Source organism: Rousettus aegyptiacus, unplaced genomic scaffold (genome assembly GCF_014176215.1).
Source record: "Rousettus aegyptiacus isolate mRouAeg1 unplaced genomic scaffold, mRouAeg1.p scaffold_m13_p_9, whole genome shotgun sequence".
Classification (NCBI taxonomy): domain Eukaryota; kingdom Metazoa; phylum Chordata; class Mammalia; order Chiroptera; family Pteropodidae; genus Rousettus; species Rousettus aegyptiacus.
Window position 1 is genome coordinate 29,401,243 of NW_023416312.1, and position 10,396 is coordinate 29,411,638.

Sequence of the window (10,396 nt, forward strand, 5' to 3'; positions counted from 1 at the left end):
GAGAAAAGAAGTTCTTGTTACACTGTGCCAGAAAGTTTGGCTCAGGCTTTGAGGAGTAGACATAAACCATCCTGTGCCCTGTCTGTATTCCCAACTCATAGAATCTAAAAGCATGATAAAATGGTTGTTCTTTAATGTCATTAAAAATGGAGGGGTGTGTGTGTGTGTGTTGCACAGCAATATTAACTGGAATAAGCACAAATAAAGGAAAAGAAGTTAAGGTTTAAAAATGTATAGATAGGCTCCCTTTCATTTATTGGACAACAGTGTTATCTGCTATATTCTCAGAATTTACCTACTTAAAACAAACACCTTAGAAAGCTTCTCTGAACACCTCGATCTTGGACACCCCAACCCAGACACCACACTTGCCATCCTTTCGTGGCTTAATGCTGTTCATGTGACTGTAACAAAATTCCATCTAACCTGCTTTTTGTAGATCTAATTTTTCAAATTTCTAAACTGTGTTGAGTGTAGTAACTCTCAGATCCTCTGAAATATTAAACAAGAACAGTTATCTATCTAACAAATCCTCTCAAGTGTTAAATATGAAAAATGGTCTCTATAGTAAATTTCCTTCAGGAAAAAAATCTGGTTTCCTCCATCTCCCTGTTCTCCTCTATCCTTTCCCCTAAACCAAAACCAAAAGCCAGCTGTGGAATTGCTTGCACTATCTCAATTTTTAATGTCTATTGAATCTTGATCCTTGTTCTCTAGATAAGCCCCCTCTGTCATGGTTCCCTGGGAGCCTCCCTTCATTTGTTGTTCCTAGAAAACACTATTAGTTTGACAAATATGTCAGGAAATTTACATAAAGGTAGTGAAGTCTATTAGTTTCCAATGGCTGTATAACGAATCACCACAAACTTAGCTGCTTAAAACAACACAAATTTATTATCTCTTACAGTTTCTGTGAGTTAGGTGTGCAGGCCTCTGCTCAAGACTCACAAGGCTGCAACTAAGGTGTCAGCCAGAGCTGCAGTCTCATTTGATGCTGAGTCATTTCCAAGCTCATTCCAGTTGTTGGCTCGATTCAATTCCTTGTAGTTATAGAACTCATGAAAACTTTCATTTTCTTCAGGGTCAGCAGGAGCAAGCCTCTCTGACTTTTCCATTTTCTAAAGGATCTACCTGATTAGGTCATGGCTCCAAGGGTAAACTTTCTCTTGAGAACATAATCAGTGATTAGTAACTAAGTTTTAGAAATGATATCCCATCATATTCACAGTTTCTGCTCACACTCAAGGGGAGAGAATTGTGCAGGGTTTCTATACCAGAGACGGAAATCTTGGAGTACATTTTAGAATTTTGCTTGCCATGTGGACAAATAGAGTTTAGCGATATATGGACTGTGACAAAAAAAAAAAAACAGAAACAAAAACAAAAAACTAAAAACAAAAAACAAACAAACAAAAAACAACAAAGAGGTCAATGTGGACAGAAGGCTATTGGAAAAGCGGGTATATTCAGAAATGAGCTCAATAAAGCAAGAAAAGAGTCTTGTAAGCCATTGAAAAATCCTTTGGGGGTTTCTGGGGGGAAAAAATGGTGTAGATGGTAGAGACTTTGTTCATCCCTTTTGTGAACAAACCAAGTTGTGACAGAAACACGGAGCAAACATCTAGCAAAGTCGCCGGGAATCTAGATGAACAAAAGCACAACAACTAGGGAGAGAATTAATTAATCAACTTTCAACAGTAGAAGATAGGAGGAGGCAAAGATGCAAGCCTGCCCTGTCCCAAGCAGCTAGTGGGACAGAGGCTGCAGCAGCCAGCAGCTGCAAACCTTGTTCCTAAAGGGGCCGTGTCCACAAGCGGACTTTCCCAGTGATGGATCTGCTCACTCTGAGCACCAGCACCAAGTTGGCTGCATGGGAGGCACCAGGGACTTACAGGGGGACACTAAGTTTTCAGAGTGAGAGTCGGAGGCGAGGTTCTCTCCCAGGCAGAAGTGCTAAAAGTATCCATTGTTCTTCTTTGAGCTCTCTCACTTTCCCAGTATGTGGAAACAGAGCCACCATAGTTAAGATGTCATCAAACTGAATAACAGAGGTCATTCTACCCAGAAGATTCTCTGAAACTCCACTTCCACCAACTCACAGCCCCACCCAAGCCACACCAGGAGCAGCGCCAAGACTCACACTGGTGACAGCTGACCTCGACTTCTGTAGTGGTCTCTTGAGGCAAGTATAAGCACAGCATTTGTGGCTATCTTATTGAATCTTAGCAGGCTGGGGCTAAACTTGGCCTGCAGCTAAATACCTCTCAGGACTGTGCCACGGGTCACTTACTACACAAAGCTACGCTAATAAAACCAGGAGACTTAGAAGTTTTGCTTAGTACATATAAACAGACACAGAAATAGCCAAAATGGGAAGACAAAGAAGCAGAGACCATATGAGGGAACAGAATAGAGATCCAGGACAATGGAGTCAAGTAATCTAACAGATGCAGAGTTCAAAACACTGGTTATAAAGATGCTCAATGAACTTAGGGGAAGTGTAGATGAACTCAGTGTTAACTTTAACAAAGAGATAAGAAACATAAAAATGAAAATGGAAATTACAAAAGGGAACCAGTCATAAATGCAGAATACATTGAGATGAAAGAGTATATCAGAGGCAATTAACAGAGTGGATGAAGAAGAGGATCGAACCACCACTATAGAGGATGGGGAAGCCAAGGGCACCTAATCAGAATGTCAAGAGAAAAAAAGCCAAGACTATAATAATAATTTAAGGAACCTATAGGGCACGATTAAATGTAAAAATATCTATGTCATAGTTGTACCTGAAGGAAAACAAGATGTTGAAGAGCTATTTCAAGAAATAGTGATAGAAAACTTCCCTCACCTAGTGAAGGAAATAGACATACAACCCCAGAAAGCTCAGAGAGTCCTAAGAAAGAGAAACCCAAAGAGACCCACACCAAGACACATCATAATTAAAATGCCAAAGGTTAAAGACAGAGAGAGAATCTTAAAAGCAGCCAATAGAAAAGCAGTTAGTTCCCTATGAGAGAGCACTCATAAGACTGGCAGCTCATTTTTCAAAAGAAACAATGCAGGATAGAGGGGCTTGACGCAAAATATTCAACATGATGAAAACTCAGGATCTACAACTGAGAATATGTTATCCAGAAAAGCTATCATTTAGCGTTGAAGGACAGATAAATAGCTTCCCAGACAAAAATAAGCTAAAGGAATTTATCAACACCACGACAGTATTACAAGAAATGGTGGAGGGACTTCTTTAAGAAGAAAAAAACATGTATCATAAACAGGAATAAAGAATGATAATAACCTCATTCCTATCAACAAGTACCTCAAATGGAAAAGAATTAAGTGCTCCAACCAAAAGATAGAGTGGCTGAATGGATAAGAAAACAAGACCCTTACATATGCTGCCTACAAGAGACTCACTTCAGATTAAAAGACAGACAGAGACTAAAAGGAAGGGGATGGAAAATGATATTGTCTTGATGAACCTAGAGGATATCACACTGAATGAAATAAGCCAGATAGAGAAAGACAAATATCGCATGATTTCGTGCACATGTGGAACCCTAATAACAAAATAAACAATAAACCTAAATAACAAAATTAACTGCTATAGCTCTGGGTGCCTTCCTCATCTTGATCAAAATCATCCTCTAATAATCTTACAGTTTTACAGAATTAATCTCATAAATACAGAGAATAGTTTGAGAACTACTAGATGGGAGAGGGCAGGGGAGGATGGCAAAAAAAGGCAAAGGAATTAAGAAGTACAAATGGATAGTTACAAAACAGACATGGAGATATAAAGTGTAGCATAAAGAAAATAGTTAATGGTGTAATAAATATGTAATAAGGAAGAGGGGTACTAGATTAATTGGGATGATTACTTTGTGAGTTATATGGATCTCTAATGACTATGCTGTACAACTGAAACTAATATATTATTGTATACCAACTATAATTGAAAAGAAAACTCATTGAATTTTGCACTGTAGATATGAGCAACTAATTGTCTATTATATTTCAATATAGCCAGGGAAAAAAAAGCCTGGTTTTATTCTAAGATGGGAAACCATTGTGAGGGGGGAACATAAATTTAGGATAACATTATTTGACTTACATTTTTAAAGAAAGTCCTTTTGGCACCTATAGAGATGTAAGGTAGATCCAGAAAAACCAGTTAGAGAGCTGTTGTCATAATACAGGCAAGACATTATTAAGACTTGAAGGAAGATTTAGTGATTAGAAAACTCTATAGTTTATTGGTTCATCAACTAAACTGTCTATACAAGAGACAGCCCCAGCCCTCTGGAGCTGAGAGTCTAATAGTAAATCTGTTTGCGTAGACATTTTCATGTTTCAGAACTTGTAAAATAAAACAAAATATGTGATCTTTCTTTATCTTGAAAAATGTAATTGATTTCTTAATTTTCTTATTTTCAAACTTATTCTCATCTCTTCTGAACAAGCAGGTAATGGATGAAGGTTTCCTTGGTTAAATGCTACTTTTCTATGTCTCAAAGTTTTTTTTCTTCCTTCCCTTGCTTCTGTTTTCCAATAATCCTTCATCTCCTCTTTTCTTGGAAAATGCATTAGGGTGAATCTTCCTCATCTGAGTATCATTGCCTGAGAGATCAACAAGTTCACATGTTTTTTCTCCAGAGATCAAACATAGTTTTCTTGATCAAAATCATCCTCTAATAATCTTATACCTTTACGGAATTAATCAGAACTGTTTATCTATAAATGACATTTTAATAATCATTATTTTCATACAGCTTTGGGAAACTAGGACAAAATATTCCAGTGAACCTGAATTGTTTCTTTGAAAAATAAATGATTATTTTTCATCATTAATAATGTCTCACCAAAAGTCTTTGTTATTAGGATATGTGTGGAACTTGGAGAATTTAGAATTGAGGTAAAATTCTTCAGTCATTGTAACATAGTGTCATTTTAATCAAACATTTTTTATTTTTGCTGTTAAGAGTTGTCAAAAGGTGTAATGGAGTATTTGATTTTAGACTGCTAAATGTGCTCATTTTCATTCATTCCTTCAGGAAGACAATCCAAAAATAAGTGTAATAGTGTTCTTTTATAGGATAACCAGCAAAGTGGACATACTCAACCATTAAATACATCAGGCATGCCAAACATGTTTAAGGTTGCCATCGACAAGGTTATACAACAGAGAAGAATAATGTTTGGTCTGTTCACAAGACCTGAGACATTTGTCCTTTTGTTCAAGCCTGTTTTTTCCCCTGTTAAAAAATTAAAATGTGAAAAGTTTAAGTTAGACGATATTTTAATATCTGCCAGTGCTTTGGAACTATAAAGATGTCATTGTTCAATGCATTTACATGATGTTTTATTATTCTCAGTATAAATCAGTAAAAGTTGGGATGCAACCTAACATTTAGAATCCTCTTTTCATTATCTTCTATGAAATTGAATATCCCATAACACAACACAAGCATTTTATAAATATCATTTGCTAGAATTTAAACACCTGCTTAATTTTAATGTGTCCTAAATATTTGATATGTATATTCAGTAAATAAAACAAAATATGGCATGCATTCTAATTTTGTCTTTCCCTATTATGTTTTAATAGCTGAACTGTATGACAAAATTAGGTGATCCTGGAATGTGTTAAGGGTAAGTTCAAAGTAATGTAAAGCAAAACAAAACAAAATAAACTACTCGTATTTAAGTAATGCTTTTGATTATAACATCTAGGCTTCAACTATTCTTCAAATGCACACTTCAACTATTATCTGAATTATAATAAAATAATAAACTTATTTGTTTGTAATAGAAAATACTATACCTATAAAAAAAGACTTAAATGAAGGCTAACTCATCAGTGGTCAGAGTCTGGATATATTTTGAAAGTCAAGCCATCAAGAATTGCTGATGGGTCAAATGTGAGATGTGGGAAAAATAGAGATAAAGAATTTCTGACAGATTAGCTTCTGGAATGAATGAAGCTAGGCATTTCATAAACTGGGCACCAAAAGATAGGTTCATATCTGGATATGAATTTTGGCCGTGCATCTTCATCTCAAGATATCTGTTGTGTCGGCATAGTAGGAAGTAGGTATATTTCTAAAAGCCATTTCTATAGCTAGTAATAACTATAAGCAGAAGTAACTGTGAATATAACCCAAACTAAATGTATTATCAACTCAACTTTTCTTTAGCTGGATCTCAAAGTTACCCATGGCCTCTCCAACATTACTCAACTCAAAGGAAAGTGTAATAGAAGGAAAATTGGAGTGGAAAGAGCCATCGGTTTTACCCGCATGCATTTAAAATACCTAATTTTTGCAAATTTTACAAAACTGGATAGCTATGTGAACACATCGGTGGGCTTTACCCAGTGGCTTGGAATAGGCTTGGGTAAGTGCAGGACTCTGAAACTTAAAGCCAATTAGCTTCACAGTAACTTCTTTATATGTAGAGTTTAGAGAGAAAAGCAGGAATCAGTCTAGGAGACTGAGAATGAACTGCCAATGCAGGAGGAAAAAAGGCAAGAGAGAAGAGTAATTTAGAAACCAAGTAAAAATGTTGATGAGACTGGTCAGGTAATGACAACAATTGAGCAATGTATTTGTTAACATGAAAGTCTTAGTGAACTTAAGAGGAGTTGTCTTATTAGAAAGCAGGGCGGCAAGATGAAAACTGGAAGAAAGGGAGTGGAGACAATGGGTAAGGACAATCCTCTTGACACTGTCTTTTTACTGACTGTTTAAATGCAAATCTTCTGTGACTTACATTAGGAGTTACTATATCAGGATTTCTTTCTATAAAAAATGATTCGACTCTCCACTATGTCCACTTATCACACTTTCAGTCCTGCATATTTCAGAATTTTCTCAACTCATACCCACCTCCTTGACATATCGAAAGGATCATTGTATTGCTTTATCCTATGAAATGTAGTGAACTCAGTTTTGAGAAAATTAAAGTGTTTATTAGAAATATAGGAGATTCTATATTCTAAGTAAATGCCAAAACATTTGTGTGAGGACTGTAGAACTTGAGGGACCCTTCGTCTGTGGTACATGCCAATGTGATTAAATCCTGGCATTTAAAATATCACAGAAATTTTGAAAGAAGCCCAGTATTACTAAACTTAGAAGACAAAGACTACAGCGTAACATGTAAAACATTACTTGTTGAGTAGAATTATAGACTAAAAATAACATTGCTACACCTATTGAGACTGAAGTGAAATTGTCTTTAAATTAAATAATAATGAATTCCCACCCTTGCTAAAATTGGTTAAAAAAAATATGTCTCATAGTGCCATCAGAAACAGAGCAATGACTCAGATGAGACACCATGTGGTTTGGATTCAGGATGTGGGGATGTTAGTAAGGCAGGCTAAAAACTAAAGAGGAAGAACAAAACAAACTGTACTCCACTGTGATTCTGAAGAATGGAAAGCCAATGAAAATACGTTCCTCTTGTCTTTATTTTTGGGGCTGTGGTTTTGGACAATTCATAAGGTGAAAGTTAGCTCCTTTCCAGTTTTGTGACCATAGCTATTACTCCAAGAGCAGTTATTTCTAGACATTGCTAGACTAACGTAGATGTATGTGCTTGGGAATGGAATAGTGGCAGAGCACAGCAATGGGAAGAGACCTGAATTTAAGGTTAAAATATTTGAACCACATCCTAATTTTTCAATGAGCTTTATAATTTGGAGCCAATTTCTTAAACTCTGACTTCGCACCAATATCTGTAATTACAAATCTAGTCATGTCATTTAGCATCCTTCAGATGCTAAAAAATTTATAAGAAAAATGGGTCTGATTCTTCTCATGGTACACAAGGCTCTCTGTGACTAGATCTTGCCTCCTTCACTGGGATCATCTCTCTCTACTTTCCAGTTCACTCAACTCCTAACAACCTAAGTGATGTTAAACCGTTTGGGATTCCTTTATGAACTGTATTGTTTTGGAGGAGATACTGTTTCCTTATTTTTTCCTTTCTTTGCCAAATTAATTTTTACTTATTCTTCAGGACTCAGTTGTTATCTTCTCCAAAAAGACTTCACTGGACCCTCTAGTCAGACTAAGGTCTTCTTTCTGATATTTGCGAAGCACTTCATATTAGGTTGAAAAACATCTGTAACTCTTGCCTATGAGAGCATGCCTTGTGACAATAGTCACTCCATAAAAAATTGTCAGACCAAACAATCATAAATTGAGGGAAAAAATACTTGCTTTGACACCTAATAGGTTTCTGGCAAGCTAAAGTTGAATATTAATATAATGCATGTAAGGGTGTATGGAGGAATGAGCATTAATTTAATGCTTAATACATTTATTTATGCATTCATTTCCCAAATAGTTATTAAATATTAGCCATATGCCTGGGACACTGGAGATGTAACAAAAAATAAAGTAGACCAAGTCCCTCCCTTTAAGAAATCAACATCGCAAGTGGGAAACAGAAAATATAGAGATTAATAAAATATATCACATCATGTAAAGAAATAGTATGAAGAGTAGCAGAGCAATGTGAGCAAATACAGATAGATAGAGGTCACTATTGTAAATAATGTGGCTAACTAGGGCCTGTTTAATGAGACAACATTTAGGCCTGAGAAAGTAGGAAGCGGGCTTTTTAATGATCTCGGTGACAGAATTCTAGGCAAAAAGCATATCAAATATGAAGGCCTGGAAATAGGACCATGTTTGGCATGTTCAAAGAACAGCAAGGAGCTGGTGTGGATGGGGAACGCTAAGTGAGGGAGAGTCTGGTAGGAAATGAAGTAGAAGAGGTAGTGAGGAGACCAGATGATATGGGGCTTTGAAAACCGTGAACAGGACTTGGCTTTTAAGTGAGATGCAAACCATTAGAAGAAAAGAGCAGAGGACAGACATGACCTGATTTGTGGTACATAAGGTTTCCTCAGCCAAGCTGGACTATATGGGGAGCAAGCATTGAAGCCAGCAACCAGATGATTATATCATGGACTGGGGAGGTAGAGGTCAGATTTTTTATTTAGTTTGAAAATAGGGCCATTAGCATTTGCTGATCATTTGAATGTGTGAGAAAGATGAGTTAAAAAAAACTTTGAGATTAGGAGTAGCCAGAAGATTGGGGTTGTTATTGATAAGGTGCGGGAGGCTACAGAAAGAACAGGTTGTAGCAGGGTAATTAAGCACAAATCTGTTGTGATAGTTAAACACAAGTCTTTTTAATTAATGTCATAACATGGTTATATAATGATGGAAGTGATGCAGCAGAGAGTAAAAAATCATGTAGGAGAAGGGTAAATTGCTCGAGTGATGTCTATGAGATGACAAGTGTTGGGATCTAGTGTTGGCCATAGATAAGGGTATGAACACTATCAGATATTACTCTGGCTACTTAAGCCCTGTATATAACACATTGCACAAACATAAAACTCTATTAGACACAACTTTGTTAACTGGATTGATAAATATTCTAGCTTTTATGTTCTTTGGGGGCTAACCAGATTTTTGGTTTTTGGTTTTTGCATTGAAATGTCTAAAAGGCCACAACAATGACACAGTGCATGTTGGATTTGTGTTCCTCAAAGTCATCCTCAGACACAGAACTGCAAATTTAAATATCATCTGTCCCTTTTAAGATTATATTTATTTCTATGATCTCCCTTGATCCTCAACTTTTAGGTAAGGTATACATTATAACTCTAATTTTATAGATTAAAAAATAAATAGGGACAAGATTCTAAATGGTTTATCTAAAATCAGTTTGTTAGTGACAAAATTAGGACTAAAACCTGGGCTTTTTATCCAACTCCAGGGCTCTTCCTAATAATTGGAATCTTGGTCATATCCTATAGCTGCCTTCTATTTATTTTATTTTTTTAGGTGAGGCAACCCTTGTTTGACTTCACAGATTGCAAGGACCTTGTCAGTTTACGATCCCTTATTTTTAAAATTATTTTATTTATTTTTTATACCTACAGCACCTGGTCTTCCTAGGTTGTCTCCCATCCAAGTACTAACCAGGCCCAATCCTGCTTAGCTTCCAAGAGCAGGCAGGATCAGGCTTGTTCAGGGTAGCATGGCCATAGGCTTGTACCTGCCTTCTAGACCTTGTCCCTGACCCAAAAGAGACTTACACGCAATTCCAAATGGGCATTTCCCTGACCACTTGGTCTTTCAATCCACCGATTTTCCATGTTTGCTTTCTTTAGAACTCTCATCCTTGGCATAATAAAAAAGACTTGTAACCTTCTCTTAGGAAAGCGATTAATTATGGTGAGAAAGAACTGGCTTCCTATAAGAATACATAAGGAAGGCTGTTTCTCTTTCCTTCTCAGGGAAAAGAAAACAAAACCTGTTTCCATGGTTTTTTCTTTTTACCGATTTCCTGGCTTAATTCTCCTGGT

At 36.4% G+C, this 10,396-nt stretch overlaps 1 pseudogene; it reads right to left on the reverse strand.

Moving 5' to 3' along the window:
* Positions 1–9,961: 9,961 nt before the first annotated feature.
* LOC118607992 lies at positions 9,962–10,080 on the reverse strand (annotated as a pseudogene).
* Between the last annotated feature and the right edge of the window lie 316 nt (positions 10,081–10,396).